A 17,821-nucleotide genomic window follows, 5' to 3' on the forward strand; every position below is an offset into this window, starting at 1 on the left:
TGATTTCTACTGACAACTGTTTTAAGCTACTGAAATCCTTGCATCTGATTGGCTCAGAGGAAGTTTCTCATTGAAAATAGCTGACAGAATGATTTGTGAAACACTCTCCCTGTCCTTCTGGGTCTGGGATCTACCTCCCTTCACGTGGCATCCAGGAATCTTGGTGATTTTGCACTTCTTGTTGCATCGGTCTCTTGATCGATCTACATGCAGTAATGACTCTGTTATTAGAAATTTTACTTCAAAACAAATGGTTTTCTTTCTATTTCATTTTGAAAGAAATACTTTGAAAGGTTGATACCTCATGTCTCTGTGAATTGCGGAGTATGCTCAAGCCCGATTCAATATGACCTAAAGAAATAAATGAGACTTAAAAATCTCTCAAGACATGGTGCCAATTTGCCAATGATGGTAGTGGTCACAGAATCACCAAATGAGAGATACTGTGGTACGTCTAAATGAAAAATAGTTTAATTGCTATTTAGCCAGCAATGGCACTGCATATGACTTGTATTGGAAATGAGATATGGATTTCATTATATTTTCAAAAAATTTTCTGCTCACATTTCATGTGTGATCTGTATAGGCGGTGCTGCACCATCCCGAGTTTGCTCAATCTCGAGATATTAGCCCGATCAGCCCTCTTCGCGATTAATCTCGAGATTCAAGAAACCCCGTCTGCACCATCCCACGAAGAGCGATTCCTGCTCGAGCGAGGCAACAAGCCCGATATTACGAGCATGCGCACTTTCGGATCTTGGAGTTTCAACGGCCCGCGCTTTTGAATAACTTCCCGCGATATGCAAGCAATGTACATTATGTACTCCTTTCACTAGCACTTTCGCCGAATTCAACCGGTGTTATGCAACAATCCTCTCAGCTCAGCGAGTGAAGAAGTGATGTATTCTTCGTTAAATATGATGGCGGAGTAGGAGGCAACGACAGAGAGAGAGAGAGGGAGAGAAGGAGGAAAGAAATGCTATTTGCTCACATTTTGCGAAGGAATAAGACAACACTGCTGTCAGTGTTGTTATTGAATATGACCATCGTCGATGAGCGCCTCCCCCTTCGGTCTGGTCTCTCCCAAAATCCATTCACTGGTGGGACACCATCGTTGCTTATGAACGCTATTCGCATGTGTAAAGTTGACTTCCGCACATAGAGATGTATACTAGTAACGCTTCCGCACGTGTTTATGTTTGACCAAGGCGGAAGTGGAACGCGAATTGCATTATGGACTGACGTCATGAATAAATTACCCCGAGTCCAATCTCGAGTGCGTCTGCACCGACGAATTAGCGGGATAATTCGTAAAATAGCGCGCTATTTTGCAAATAAACCCGAGTTGACTTGGGATTGCAATCTCGAGATTAATCCTACGAACTAGCGCGATAATTGCGTCTGCACCGCCAACTATCTCGAGATTTTTCAGATCGGGATAATTTGCCGGATCAGAAATAGCGCGCTAATTTGAAAACTCGGGATGGTGCAGACGGCCCTTATGTAATGGGAGTATTCAAGCTCTCAACTGGAAAGGTACCTCCGATTGGGGAAACCATGGGTTTAGAGAGTGTAAAATGCAATTAAAGCTGGTACAGATCATAATCCCAAACACATGTGACCTTTTCATTATTTAATATCAGCGTCATAAAGACCTTCTCATTAGCCTCCAGTCTATTCTCAGGTTCTAAAAAATGCACCTGCTGTTTCAAACATGCCGTTTCAAAGATGAGATGTATTATTTATGTATTTGATGATCTTTAGTCTCATTCAAGCACATTCGAGTTGTTTTTTGTTATAAGTTTAATCCATCATGCTCTTTCTGTCTTAACATAGATGACATCTTGTTTATCTTGTGTTGTAGTACTTCACCAACTTCAGTTGAGCTAAATATTCTTTTGTTTTCATTCGGTTTTGGAGAATTACACAGGTAATGATGAAATCATTGATCTCAGGGGATTTGATGTAAGGCTATTTGATGGGACATAAATCTGACTGCTGTGAAATGAACTGTGCTAAAACTTTCTCACATGCTGGGTTTGAAGTCAAAGGTCAAAGGGGGCAGTTATGGAATAGCATTTTGACATTTATTGAACCCATGTCAGACAACAAGTAAATATATTGGGGGATAACAGGAATTCATGCTGTCATTTTTGGATTTGGAGTGGCATAGTTTCAGAGTCGGGTTCGACCTTTTTTTAGAGTTTTGTGCTGGAAATAGCGTTGCGTTGGCAAAACAATTCAGTTGGGGTGTGGGAATACATGTAGCTAGAAATATTACAACCATGTGAAATAAACATACAAGTATGCATCAAGATATAACGTTTTTTTTTTAAATGAACAAATTTGAAGCCAAGTGCCCAATCACATATTGTATATGAATAATTAATTGCCTATTTGATTTGTAGGAATTTTTAAGCTCATACTCAGTCTCCTATTTCATATAATTTTTTTTTTTTTGGGGGGGGTGAAAGTCACCATTAGATTGGACTTTGTCAAGCTGATATTACGTTATGAAATCATATTTTTTATGGTACACCTATTCACTTGTCCTTCCTGTGACCCAACATCTAAACTTTTTAATCCTCTTCATGTGCTTTCAACCTTTAGAGAATGAGTCTCTTAGCTCCTAAGAAGATGCCTCAATAAATAAATGATCGGTATGTGCTTCACATAGATCTAGGTCTCCATATCTTTTAATTGGATAGATACCTAACATCCCATTAAGTTTGACCCTTAAACCTGACCCCATCATCAACATGAAGTCCTTACGCTGCTTGTTAAACATTTGTTTCTTCCAAGATACAAATTTGCTTGCTGGAGTTGACAGTAAGTCTCCATCTCTGTCTAATTGCATTTTCCAAAAGTGCAAATTCCTTTTCGGGATCTTTTTGTCGGTTGGATGGGTTCAGACTCTAATTTATTCTTTCATCTTGTCTGTGGGACGCATCTTAGATTCTTGGGGTCTTATCGGCTTCTGGAATTCTCCCGCATCTGGGATGCTAGCCTGGTATCTAGGTCATTATCTACCCTCCTCTTCCTCCCTCCCACTCTTTCATCCTCCTGTCAGGCTGACACCCTACCCCTTTCCTCCTGTTCATCCGCGCCTTCTCCCCTACCCGCATCCTCCTCCCATCCCCTTTTTCTCATCTCCCTCCCCCCTTTTGCTACGACCTCCCCTTTTCCCATTCCTGTCCCCCTCTTCCTCCCTCTCTTCCCCCTTGTAATCATGCTCCTCAATCCCCTTCTCTACCCTTACCCTTGCCCTCCTCTCCTACCTGCACCCTCCTCCCATCCCCCTTTTCCTCATCTTCCCTTCCTCATATCCCCATCCCCCCTCTTGTTACGACCTCCCCTTTCTCCATTTTCCTCCTCTTCCTCCCTCTCTTCCCCTTGTAATCATGCTCCTCCCTCTCCTCTTCCTCCTCCTCCTCTTCCTCCTCCTCTTCCTCCTCCTTGTCCTCCCTGCCCATCCACTTCCTTTTCTTCCTCCTTTTTCTTTTGTTCTCCTTCCTTTTTACCATCTTCCTCTGCCTCCTCTGCTTCCTCTGTTTCCTCCACCTTTTGAGCGAAGGAGGTTGGCCAAATCCATCCTTACCCTTTCAGTCGTTACAAGAGCATCTTAGGATGGTATTAGGGGTTATTTCCTCCTTAATCCAAGTTATGTTAGGATGTTGTGCTTTATACATCTCTTCTTCATGATAGTTTGTTATTGGAATATTGGCCTAATGATAATTTGCATACAAAAATTGCCAAATATGACTTGGTCATTTTTCACACCTCCCAATACTTAGCACACTTTTGCTGAACTTGTCATGTGACCTCAATAACTTCCCCAAATTCCAAGCGAGAGAAATGATTAGACGATTTCCTGTGCTTAGGGTATAATCTATTTTATTTGCTCCAAAAGCTTCCAGTCGATCCTGTTAGATATATGAGGATAGATGCGTGTTTGCTCATTAGGCGATATACGGCATCTTAGAGGTGTTTGGTACTTTTTCAAAGATGTAAAAGGGAAGATAATGGGATAGAGATGGGTGGGGGGAGATGAAATTGAAAGGGGCTAAAATTAGGGATGTAACAAAAACTAAGGAAAAGGAGAACAGGGGTAAAAGATGGTGAAACGAGAGGAAGGAGAGAGAGGTGGGGGAGATGGGTGAGAGGTGAGAAAGATGAAGAAAGAGGAGAACAGATGAATATAGGGAAGAAAAAAGTTTTAAAGGAAGAAGTGGCTAGAGATTTTTTTTTTTTTTTTGGGGGGGGGGAGGAGATTACATGTAGGTGATGTCATGGAATGGATATTAAAGCAGTGATGAAAATTTAGGGAGATGAAGTAGCAGAAGGAGTAATGAGAGTAGAAGGAGATGGAAGATGGGAATGAGGTGTGATACAGGAGATGGAGAAAGAGATTTAATTGGAGATGGGGGGAAAGGGAAGACGAGGAAAGTGGTGTCAATATGCAGAAATAAAGAGGAAGATGGAAGGTGTATAAGAAGTAAGGAGAGAGAAAGATATAATTGAGGGTCATGAAGGGAAATGATGGAGAGATAAAGAAGGGTGATGGAGAGGGGAGGAAAGAAGTTCGATGAGGGATGGAGATGATAAGAACATGATACCATTGTGCACCTGTGCACACCTTTTCTTTTAATTCGATTCTATCAGTCATAGAAGATCCAGTGTCAGCAAGTCATTTGTCAAGGAATCTCAAAAGAATTATTGTAAAAAAAAGGCATTCAAACGACTTTTTCTCCCAAGAATCAGTTTTCAGAGTCTTTTCATTTGTCCATCCAAGTGATTTTTGTGTTGAATATTAAGAGATTTTGATGTAAGATCTCAAGGTGTACAAGAACAAACAAATGTGGAGGGGGCATCTGAGTTAGAAGGTGAAAGAGACAATTTACCTCTGCCGTTGTCAGACTGATGCAATAAAGGCATTGACTTCTTTGCATTTGGAGTTCACGTGGAGGTAATTCCTTTTTTCCTTTGTGATGGTGATACTTGAAGCTACTGTAGCCTGCCTCAGTGGCTTGTACCTATCACATCTAGTCTGTTTGGCAGATCGTTGAGAGATCCAATATCTCCGCTTCACCTTTGGGAATCCTTCCAATTGCTCTGTAAAGCCCCTTGGTTATTGGATGGTGTGTGGCGGGTCAAGTTTAGAGTCGGGGGTCAAGTCTAGGGGTCGACTCCTTTGAAGGGTCAAAAGCGAGAAGGGTAAATTAGACACCCATGGGATCTCCAAAGAATCCCAACTTCCAATTTTCTTGTGTAAAATGATCGATACTGATCAAGTAGGATTGTTCATAAACTTGTTTTCTTGTTGCTAATAATATTCCTTTTTGTAGCAACGTTAAGACCAGGGCCTACCAAGATGAACTTCCGATTACCTTCTGTAAAATGAACAATCAGTAATCCAAAGACTTGGGGGGGGGGGTGTTTCACAAAGATTGTCACTTAATGATGATGGTATGTGATACGCAATGCGCAATCTTACTGATTAATAAGCAGTATAGTGCACGTCCTCTTGGCATGATCTGACCAATGCGGACATGGCTATTATAACGCACACAACTTGGCATTTAAGTGCGACTCTTGAGTCATACCTTTGTCATCCCTCCCCCGCTTGAAATGTGTGAAGACCTCTTCCCGAAGAACAGTTGTGTCCTCACTTACGCTAAAACCAGTTTAACGAAGCAAAGCGATCTCAAAACTACATCGCGAGGTGGTTTTCTGAACCGGTTTGGAAGATCGGTTCCAAGACTGCTTCGACCGTTCTCATTACACGTTAAACTAGTTTCCACTAAACTAGTTTAAGGACGGCAGTGAGAACGGTGTCTAACAGCAACTGTTTATTCAACAGTTTATTCTTCAGTCATAAACTTTCTTTTGAATGGTTTGTTAGGGTAATAATTTCCAAGTTTAACTAGGTCAGGTGCTTGAATATTTTATAGTGTTGTAATGTTAAGTGATGGATAAATATTGACTTGATATTTTGTTGGAAGTGATGCTTTTTTAGTCTGATGTGGTATCAAACAGTATTTACCGGGGCTTCATTTTAATAGTGAAAATTATAATAATTGATTTATTTATGAATGAGTTCTATTTGAACTTATTCTCTTGTTCTTCAGTTTTTATAAAAAGGAATATCATCAAAATGGGCCTAATGGGAAAATTATATTGATGGCTCTATTCTCCTGTTTCTGTTAATAGTACAAAATTTTGCTTATTGAACTCACTCCCAATTTATGGAGATTCACATTTCCGAAGGCTAGGTTTGACATTTAAGGGGTATACTTGGAAAATGTTTGGCTGAAACAGCTACATGAGTTCAAAAGGCATTTTTCCATCCATAGTTCTAATTGCTTTCTTAATATGAATAGAACAGAAAATGAAGTAGAATATTTCCTGATGTTGAGTGATTCATTCATGTCTTGAGGCAATATTATTGAAAGAAAATGAGGGTCTTATTATCCTATACCTTCAATATTTAATCTACGTTATGGCCTGCAGATTGTGATAACGTTAGAAATTGTGTTGCGAAAGATATTGTATGTTTGATTTTGCCAGCGCCATAATGAGGCTGCGATGAATGCAAGGAATGCTCCCCAGGGAGTGAAAATTGTGCACTTTTCGTGCAGGATTGAAACGAATCCAATGACCGGAGTAATGATATGCTGTAACGCGCTTTGAGCCATTCTGGGAAAAGCGCTTGATAAAAATTGGCTATTATTATTATTATTTTGATTTGAGTCGCTCAGGTTTGAATTCATTTCACGTAAGTTTAAATGAGCGTTTTATTTTTTAAAAATACATGTCAAAGATGAAATATAAATTAATGAAGATTGATAAAGTAAGATAACTAATCGTTTTTCTACATTCAAGATTTAAGTTATACCCCAAAATATCAGGTTATATACTTTGAAAACTACCATGTAAGACTAACTAACTCAGTAAGACCAAAAGACCTTGAAACATTTCTTAAAGATTTTCTGAGATTCACAAAATTAGTTTTAAATGGATAAAAAGCCAAAATGTAATTGCAGAAAAGGGGGCTTGAAATGCCTCATTGAAATATTCACAAAATTAATTCAATTTTGTTTTTAAAAAAAATATCACCAGGTTGCGTTGAATGTGTGATATTGCCTTTGAATTTATCAAATGGGACTTATTTCCATTTTATTTTTACCCCAAAATGTAGTAGTGTAGCTTTAATACTGTATGATTATGAGATCCTTCTTCGTGAAGTATTGATGAGTTTTCTTGTGAGAAGCTTGCTGGAGGGGTCTCATCTGATATGCTGCCATCCCTGAGGTTCTGGCTGACTGCTCACTCAGAGATGCCCTCTTTTTCTGGGTGTTCACTCCATTTTATAGCCATTTGTTATTCACATGGCCTTTTCAAAGTGACAACCCCCCCCCCCCCCCTCCAGCCTCTTGTAGTCTGTACTGCTTTTGTATGTGATTCTGACAGTTGTCTTTCTGTGCACATTTCTTTCACATCATTTCTTTCACCTTTTTACCTCTTTCCCTTTCCCCATCTTTTTTATCCATCAACTTCTGTATAACGTGTCATAGGCCTGTATTCTGAAAGTCGGGTTTAACATACCATGGTCTGTGTGCTAAAATTATGGGAAGCCAAAAGTTTCAAAATTTTTATTAAGTTGTATGTTTCTTATGTTTACTGTGCTCTTTCCTGATTCATTGATGGTGAAGACAAACATCTTTTTATACTTCCTACACAATTATGAATGATTTGAGAGCCAAATAAGCTGAAATATGATATCTCTACTGTTCGTGATTTATGTAACAATTGGCTAAGCATACCTGAGTTTAAGTTAAACCCGACTTCAGAATACAGGCCTATGACACTTTATACAGAAGTTGATGGATAAAAAAGATGGGGAAAGGGAAAGAGGTAAAAAGGTGAAAGAAAAGTGCACAGAAAGACAATTGTCAGAATCACATATAAAAGCAGTACAGTGTCCTTGTTTCTGACTCTTGTCATCACCCAGCTATCCACTCTTTACCTTCCTTTTTTCCTGCCAGTCTGTCTCAATCTCTCCTTCTTTCTTCCTCTTTTAATCTCTCTATCCCCTCCCCTTTTCTCTTCAACTCTCTCTCTCCCCCTCTCTCCTCTCCCATCTCTTCCCCCTCATCTCTCTTTTCATTTTCTCTCCATCCTCCATATACTGACCATATATTGCTGGGGTGAGAAAAGCAGAGCCTTGCCCGACACCGCAGCGCTCGGCTACCTCATGAGAATGTGATTAATCATTTATCTTCTCTCTCCCTCTCCTTCCTCTCATTTCTCTTCCCACACTTTCTCTTCCTCTCCCTCCTTCCCCTCTTTTCTCTGTACTGACCATATGTTGTTGGGGTGAGAAAAGCAGAGCCTTGCCCAACAGGGCAGCGCTCGGCTACCTCGCGAGAATGTGATTAATCTTTTTATCTATCTCAATCTCTCTTCCCCCTCCTCCTTCCTCTCCGTTCTCTACCCCTTCTCTTCCTCCCATCCTCCCTGCTCTGTACTGACCATATATTGCTGGTGTGAGAAAAGCAGAGCCTTGCCCAACACGGCAGCGCTCGGCTACCTCGTGAGGATGTGATTAATCGAGGACCAGCAGGTCTCTCTTTCTCACAGGTCTGCACTTGTAGGTGAGAAAGAAAATGATTAGAAATGAGATCATTATGATCACCATAACCCGGGCCCCTTTTAATATAAAGATTAGCGATTGATCGTGCTGTTGATTTTTTTTCTACTGATCATACACAATAATCAATGCAATCAATCTTAGAATTCAGCCCTATGATCAATCGCTTCGCTTTATATTACAGGGCACATAATTGCATGGCAGTATATCAGGCAAAGGGAAAGAGTTTATGCATGCTTGGTCTAACTGAATTGGTCAAGTCGCCAGTAGGTCCAGTTACCACTTGGTCTAATTATCGCTAAATTCAGTTACCATTTCAGCTATAGGTTGAGAGACAATAAGACCTCCCCTCCTCCCCCCCCCCAAAATAAAAATGAGTAATCATTTTACCTTATAATTTACTCTTTTTTATTCACCAACATTCTTAACTTAAAACTGATTCTGCACTTATATTCTACAGTGAATGCATAATTACTCAGTAAATTCAAGTAGGATATTGGTATTATTGATCTGAAAAATAGAAGATTTTCTTTTTTCATGCTGGAAAAATTCATCATGGAGTAATATGTAGGTTTATTGTCTATATCATGAAGAGGGTCGCGTGACATCGCCAGGGGAATCAGAGAGTTAAATACCCGTGTATGATTTCCTTGGTTACTGAAGATATTCGGAAGGGTGGATAAATTGGGACGAATTTGTGGATGGGTATCTTTACACGGTTGGCGTCCCTGTCTACGGGATAGCAGGGGATAGAGCAGAAATTAGTCCAGTTATTGGATTTCAGCGAAGGTGCTCACATGAGTAATTAAGAAGCTCCAGGTTCGCATGAACTGGTCACCCATGGCAACGCACTCTTTTGAGACGATTTCACACCGGTGTGATGCCGGGAAATTGCTCCCAATTAATAGAAATGAGTAGTCTACCTTTCAGCCACTTTTCTTTTTGTCTATTAGTTTGAAATGATAATATTCCTCTTTCAGATGATTATGATTTTATTTTAATGGGATGAATTCAGGCTGTGATTAAAAAGGAGAAAGAGTTCCTCGTATACTTGTCCCAATTTGTCCAATTTTTAAGAGACTAAAATCTCAGGGATTCCCATTAAAATAATAATCATCTCCGTTGGTCCAATTTTTTGCTTTGAAATGTTACTGAGACTGGATGTAAGGCTATGTGTATTACTCACATGACTAGCTGTGCTTTGAAGCTTCTCAAGCTTGGCTATTTTACCTGGCCATTTCACTCTGATTAACCACCAGCTGAGTGCACCTTTAGAGCTATAAAAAAGTCAGAAATTCTCTTCCTCGACTTGAGAACTTGACCCTTGGAAGATAAAGATCAGTCAGATGGTTTAATCAATGGGCTTGAGATTGAAAGTTAGTCAGGTCAAGCTTCTTTGTGAAACGCTTATGCGATCAGAGATCTGAATTGAAGACAAAACTATCTATTTAATATTTTTGACATATAATTTAGTTTGGTCTTCAATTCTTATCTTTGTGAAGCACTTTCCTCATCAGATATGTCAATTTAAGACAAAACTATGCATTAATGCTTTTTATCCTTTGGCCATGTTCAAAACATTCTTTGTGTGCTAAAGAAGCATCCATTCTAGATTATTTTCCATTGTTATATGACTATAAAAATAAAGTTTACGTCCTTGTAAGATACATGAGAAGAAAGTATGCCTCTCTCGTTACAGGTCCCATTTACCAGAATGCCTGGAATTGATTATGCATCTGTTTTATAAAAGTGAGTGCATATGATGATAAATGTAATCGATAGTTTCTTAAGCCCCTTTTACATTTGGTGGTGCGACTGCTCTGCGATTTTGTGCAACATATATTGTGACCAAGTGATAGCAAACGATCGCACGAGCAATTGTGAAAGCCCCTTTACCACTACAGCAGTTTATTTTTACCATATTTGTTGATTGGACACATCCACAAATGCAACAGTTATTTTGACCAGTCCTTTCTTAGATTGTAATCCATTCATCCCTTTAATATGTATGATAATTTTCACTAATTTCTTCTAAAGAGAGAGAGAACGAGAGTGATTGAGGTCCTTTAAATCACTACTTTATATATTTATAGTAGTGAAGCATGCTTGATAGTCTCTAAATGCAATTCACTCCAAAAGGAGTCAAAATGCACTCTAAAAAGATGTACACTGTACATTTCACTTTAATATGTATGATAATTTTCACTCATTTCTTCTTAAGAGAGAGAAAACGAGAGTGATTGAGGTCCTTAAATTCACTATTTTATATCTTTATAGCAGTGAAGCATGCTTGATACTCTTGAAATGCAATTCACTCCAAAATGAGTCAAAATGCACTCTTAAAAGATTTACAGTTCACTCCAAAGGGATTGGTCCCTAGTATCACTCCAAGAGAAGTGTGATTACGGACTAGATAAACTAATTTAAAGTGTATGACAGATAAGATAGGAGTTGAGATAGAGAGGAAGGAAAAGTGGACTGAAAAGAATTGGAAATAAATGAGCTCTCAAGACTAATAACCAAGAGCGGATGCAATAGAAAATGCTATTTCCCTGACTGGGCCAATACATGTTGTTTCCCTCACTGGGCCAATAGATGCAATAGAATATGCTATTTCCCCGACTGGGCCAAATGAAACATTTCCTTGCAGGCAATCATTAATTTGGCATTTACATCGAGAGTATTTCTGGGAGGCTCTCATTTTCTCGAAGAATCGGCCGATTGTCCGCTTAACGATTCATGCGTGATGGGCCGGCGAAGATTCGCTATTCATTTCACGTTGAATAAAACACATTTCCTCTCTAGGATAGGACAGGGAAACTCATTCACAAAGTTCATGAACTGATAAATAACCCTTAAAGTTTTCTGATCGTTATTCAAAGGTGCAAAAAGATGGACATGTGAATTTCAGAGAATGAAAATCCATTTTGATCGACAGATGCTATTAACTCTTAATGTGCCATTCACTGTAATCAGCGAGTGCCATTTTTTCAGAGAGTCTATATTTAATTGTTTTATTTATATAAAAAAAGGGAATCGCTCCTGATACAATGTTAAATCTCTTGACCATAAGCTGAACTGAACAATGGAATCACACATGCATGCAATGTACTCCTCAAAATGCAATAGGCATAACAATAGCTGTATGACCGTTGCACGAAAATGTGTTTGTGGCACTCCAGTGGATGCACAGATATGTGTTCATGGCACGTTAAGGGTTAAAGGTAATATTTCATCAATATGAGCATATAGATACACATTCAAAGCATACTTGCTAATCTGCCTGATAGTCTTCTCAATGATACACAAAATATACTTTTAAAAAAAAGAAAAATTAGAAAGGCATGACACATTAATTAAATTTAGTCTAGTCAGCTCAATTTTAGTATTTCTGAAATTTTGATTGTATATTAGGGTAGTGAAAGTATGCTTTTCCTTTCAAACAAAAATACAGACCTCAGTGTTATCTGTACCTCCTTTCCCCCTTGAAGATGGATTGCCAAAAACCTGTCAATGACGCAAATAAGTTAGATAAATAATTCACTTGCATCTGTCATCCTCTTCCTCATTTCTAATCCTTTGTCAAACATGTCTTTTTTGTAAAGCTGCATAAGATACATGACATCAATCTTAGTATGTGGGACCACACACAAAAATTACATTTTGAGTCGGCATGTGCAAGTATGCCAATGTATTAAAATGAGAATTCAACACATTAATGTTCATTTGCAGGACGACATCGAAAGGTTGGTGTCAGATTATGGTGTCACTTGATTATGTTTTTGTTTCAGGAGAATGCAAAGAATGGGACAACATTCTTGTCAAAGTGTGAACACAGTTATTAGATAAGCAGCTCAATAGCACAGTCTTTGTTCCTTTCTATTCTATAGATTTGAATAACAAAAAGTCTCAACTAAAAAAACAGTAATCTAGCTACTAAAAATGCCAGTCTCATTAAATCATGTATCAAATTGTCTTCAAACCATTAAAATTTGCGAGGTATGAAATTAATAAGCACCACTTTTTCTATATCAGTGCTTTTGAGTTTTTAATGGCCTCTTGCTCGTCAACCTAGAATTCAAAATTAAATCAGTCCAAGAATTGAGTTTTACAAGTCTCGTTTGCAAGAAAAAATGTCAAATTTGAATATTACAGCTCAATAATGTGTTAATATCTTCAGTAGATTAATAGGAAGTGTGGCTCTGTGTGTATGCAATGTGCATAGTGTAGTCCCATATATAGAGAAGTTATGTTGTCTCACATGTAGGATAGGTATAGAGACAATAAAAGGATTGATTAGTCGGCAATGTCGGTTAATGCCTTCCTCTTCTTCCTTTTTCCCTTTTCTTCCTTTCCTCCCTTCTAAATTCTCATCAGTTTTATATAAGCTGATATCCATTAGAAATGATAGGTTATTATTCAGGTTTGTTTGAGTGTAGCCATATTTGAAAACAAGATTGTAGAGATTATAGGCAGAGAGAATTAAAGGATATAGCCAGGTATTAAAAATAGCTCTGGCAATAATTACATGAATTAAACTGTTGATGGGAATCCCAGTTGATTACTTTAATAGGAAATGAAAGCGATGCAACCGCAAAGTGAGAACTGAATTTTTTTAAAGCATCTTATGGCAACTGCATGTAGAATCCCAGCCAATAGTTTAAACAGGGGCTGCAGCTACATGTATATCTTTGCTGTTACCGGTGCTTTCACTTTTCAAAACAAAACTTCCTGGAATTCACTCTGAAATTTCCTGGAATTTTACAAAATATCCCGGAATTTTACCAATATACTCCAGTCTTCCGTAGGATGTTATAATTTTCTTCTCCATGTATGCATAAACAAGGGCCCATTGCCGTAATGAGCCAAAAATTTTGAGGGGGCGAAATATGACGTATGGGGCAAAATTTATATAGAGTTGCAAGCGAGTGAGCTAAACATTTTGACATTTTAATTACAAAGATCTGATTTTGTGAAAGATTTTGACATAATATTCAGGAAATAATATAATTCCCAGAAATGATAACTTCCTGGAATTATCCCAGAAAATAGCAAAACTTCCCTGAATTTCCTGGATTACGGGAAGAGTGGAAGCACTGGCTGTTACTCTAAAAGTATGCAATGGGTATGATGCAGCTTGACTGCACAAACTTTGCACCTACCCCCTAAAGCCTTTTGTTTTAGTCTTCCTTGTACTACATGGACCTATGAACCGTTATGCAGATGGTCTGTACAAGAAATTCCACTGGACTTTTGTAACAGAAAACCCTGCATACGGTAACATGAATATTCTGGTTTGTAGTTGGTAACCTTGAGTAGCTACATGTACTTTCTATCAATCCTTCCATTTTTTGCCATCAAAATCATCTAGTTCGGCAGTTTGCTCATCTCCAGCATCAAAAAGACAATTCTTTTGACATATTTTGTTGAAGAGATCGATGAGCTATACCTAAACCTTGCATGTGCCCCACTATTTATCCTTCAGTCCCATGTATAGGCATATGACGCAGGCTGTCTCAATTATTAGCGGAGTCTATTCCCTGTATTGATACACTGCTCTATTATTCATCTACCTGGTTGCACCTGCCCTCTGCTATTCAACTCTTGCCCTGTTCACACGAAGGTTGCCCGGTTTTAATCCGCTCACTTTTTTGTAATCCCAGGAGCATGTCACAAACTTTTATTACAAATTTACTTCAACTTTTGCCATGTTTTGAAACCAGAAGGGTTTATATTAAAAAAAAAATGTCAGTCATTTTATTTGACTAATTTTCTTCAACTCCTGTTCACATGAATTTCACCTCATTTGGATCATTCCTTTTTAGGAACCGGGAGGGTTTCATAAAACTTCTTTTTCATTGATTTCATTTTTTTTAATTTACTTCAAATTTTGTCACATGAAGATCACCTGTTTTAATCAGTTTCTTATTGGAATTTTTTCAGGGAGTTTCATGAAATGTCTTGTCAGCTGATTTTCTTTTCATTTGATAATAATAAATGCAGTTTTGTAAAAATATCGACTGTGTGCGCTTCCAAAGGGACTTGGGTATTATTTGCCTTAGTGTGGCAAGCATTTTAAGGAGTAAATTCCTGACATGTACCCATTTTATACCTCATCCGGGTTGGATGCAGCCCAATGTGGACCAATTCTTTATGAAGTTCTTGAGCAATGAATAATAATCATTTAAATTACTATTAATTTGTTATATTCTCTCATGTATATATATTTTTAAAAATCTGTGAAATGCTCCACTGATAATGTGAATCCTCTCTTCGCTAATATTGAATCAGTATAATCAGCCGAGCACCAAAATCATGGATGTTATGGCTACGCTGTGAATTTGTGGAAAAGCATTGACTCGCCCATCTCTCTACTTCAAATCATATTACATCTGATCAATATACCAATTCAACATGGTCGCTCTATGTATATTGACAGGCATGCTAAACCAACCCAACTCTCCCTCTAAGAGTGCAAATTGCCTTGAGGGACTCCAAATTTCATCGCTTCGGAGGAAGAAGGTCTTTACTGTCCAGATTGATCAGGGGGGGTCTTTCACAAAGATCTAAAGTGTGACTTAAAGTCATGCTTAAATGCTGATGCTCTCCTGATATTTCAAAAACACACAATCTCATATTGATTATTGTGCAGTAAATAATAATGATAAGGAGCTTTTATATAGCACTTCATACACATAAAGTTTCCTAATCGCTTTACAATTAAAACAACGTAAATAAAACAAGTACAACATAATAAATTTACATAGAAACAAAGTATGAATTATAAGTGTACAACATTAAGAGATAATGAAATATCAATCGTTTAACAACAAATCAATAGCAAGATAACAAATTACAGTAGCATGCGTCCTCCGAGTATGGTCAGACCAATGCAGTAATGCATTGACTACTGATCGCAACTTGAATTAAAGTGCAACTCTCTATAAAGTCACTCTAATATATCTTTGTGAAAACAGCCCCAGCCCCAGGGTCTTTTGCATTGCAATAAACTTTGATTAATTCAATCACAAATCAAGTATAAAACCCAAAATCTAGCATAATCGCAAGAAAGTGGAGTTGCCATTGGATGCCAGTTAACTGCAAGTTTACGCTTACCGGTAATTAAAGGACTTGCGCTTAACTTTAGGACTTACGCTTGATTTGAGATTGATTGTTTCTTGCATGGGATGCAAATAGACCTCAAAATTGTGTTCAATCAAAGAACTTATGCTTGATTTTGGACTTGTGCTTGATTGGGGATTGATCGTAATACCCCTTTTTAAGCTCTAACCTGGGGCCCGTAACACAAGGGTTAGCGATTGATCGTAGAATATTTTTCTACGATCGATTCCATTGACTACAATTTACAATCAATTGTAAAAATGAAGCGTACGATCAATCGCTAACCTTTGTGTTACGGGACCCGATGGGTTCTTGATAAGGATGGGCGACACCCAGCAGGATGACGACGGGCGAACCATCTTGGACGAGAGTGTCCTCCTGGCTAAATGTATGTTTTTTCAAGTAATTGAATTATTAGACACAGGGATGCTGATAGGGTCACTTTGGTAGTAGACTGCAAGAGCTTGGGTTGATATGTAATACCTGCTCTGGTAGTCTCTTGATGAAGACATACACTTGTAAGATGGAATCAGGGGTTGGGAAGATTAAACTTTTGGATATGGCTATCTATCCTATTTTTGTTTATATGCCATATTCCGATTTGTATCAAGCATAAGTTTTTTTGTTTTTTTTTCTTTATTTTTATTTTTTTTCTTTATTTTTTTCTTTATTTATTTATTATTATTATTATTTTTTTTTTGGGGGGGGGGGGGGGGCTTGTAAGAAAGAATGGTGGGATAGAATTATTTCTTGTGGTCAGGGCTATTTTCCTTGTTTCGTTCATTCAAAATTTGTGTTGGAAAAAGCTCAAATATTAAAGTTTTTTTAAATCTCGTTGGCTAAATTCATTGCCTTTCAGTCGTATGTATTATCTTCTTTTTAAGATGAAATCCTATTAATGTGAGCATGTATTAAAAATGATAAAACGTAAGGATTGGAGAAGGTTATATCTCTTTAAAATCGGTGCAATTAGTAGTTATTGAGCTCTTGTAAAATACTGACTTTGGCAGATTTCTGCGGACTGTGAGAGATTGGATATAAATCAAATCACTTTCAACTTATCTAGTACTAAAATTCTCATTTGTTATTTCTGTAACGCAAACCTTTGTGATTGATTCCAATCATACAGTTGACTTGTAGAGTTAATTGCAATTGAAAGCGATGAGTATTCCACAACTTTAAAATAAATGTACTTGTAAATGTTAGATATGATGGTACCAGCAGAATTATGTAGTTATTGAAATACTAGTATGAGAAGGAAAATCACACATCTGCCGTGAATTGATAAAGAGATCTTAATTAAAGTGGTTAATTCTAATTTTAATACACAAACACTTTTCACTACTTATGAATAAAATGTGTGTTGTGTTTTCTCTAAACATGATTTATTCAACATTCTTTACAATTCACATAAAGTGACATTTTAGGTAAATGCTATGTAGCTATAAAGGTTGATGTGTGTTGCCTTGCGTAAAATATACCTAGTTTCATGAGTGAACCATTAGAATAGAAAACAGAATAATATAGGAACTATGATGTGATCAACGCCTTACTTAAGGATGCTTTGAAAAGAAAAATTGTTTAATTCATGTCACACAAAGCAAGAGAATGGCAAAGATGATTGCAAAGGATGTTTAATCATTGCAAGTGATCTTCTCTGATAGCCTCAGGCTAAGGTCTGGAGTCAAAGACTAACTATCCAGTGCATGTTGTAGGGGTATCCATATCACTGACATTAATAATTCATCGTGGGTTTATAGCCGGCATCTTCCGAATACCCTTACTCAAGTGATCACAATCTACATTGATTTACAAATCTGATTCTCGGTCTGAATTTCAGATAGCCAAGGTCCGGGCTCTGTTCACACTTGCTCATTGGTGGAATCAAATCATGTATTATGTACTGATTGTATTAGTGCCCTGTGTGAAATGAATGCATTTTGATTGTGCAATTGTTATTGGGTCTGAGAATTCTTAAAAATAACCAGAAAATAGTTATTTCAGCATAGTGTCAAATGACACCTTTTGGCTTGACTACAGCTGGTGATG

Source organism: Lytechinus pictus, chromosome 19, assembly GCF_037042905.1.
Source record: "Lytechinus pictus isolate F3 Inbred chromosome 19, Lp3.0, whole genome shotgun sequence".
NCBI lineage: Eukaryota > Metazoa > Echinodermata > Echinoidea > Temnopleuroida > Toxopneustidae > Lytechinus > Lytechinus pictus.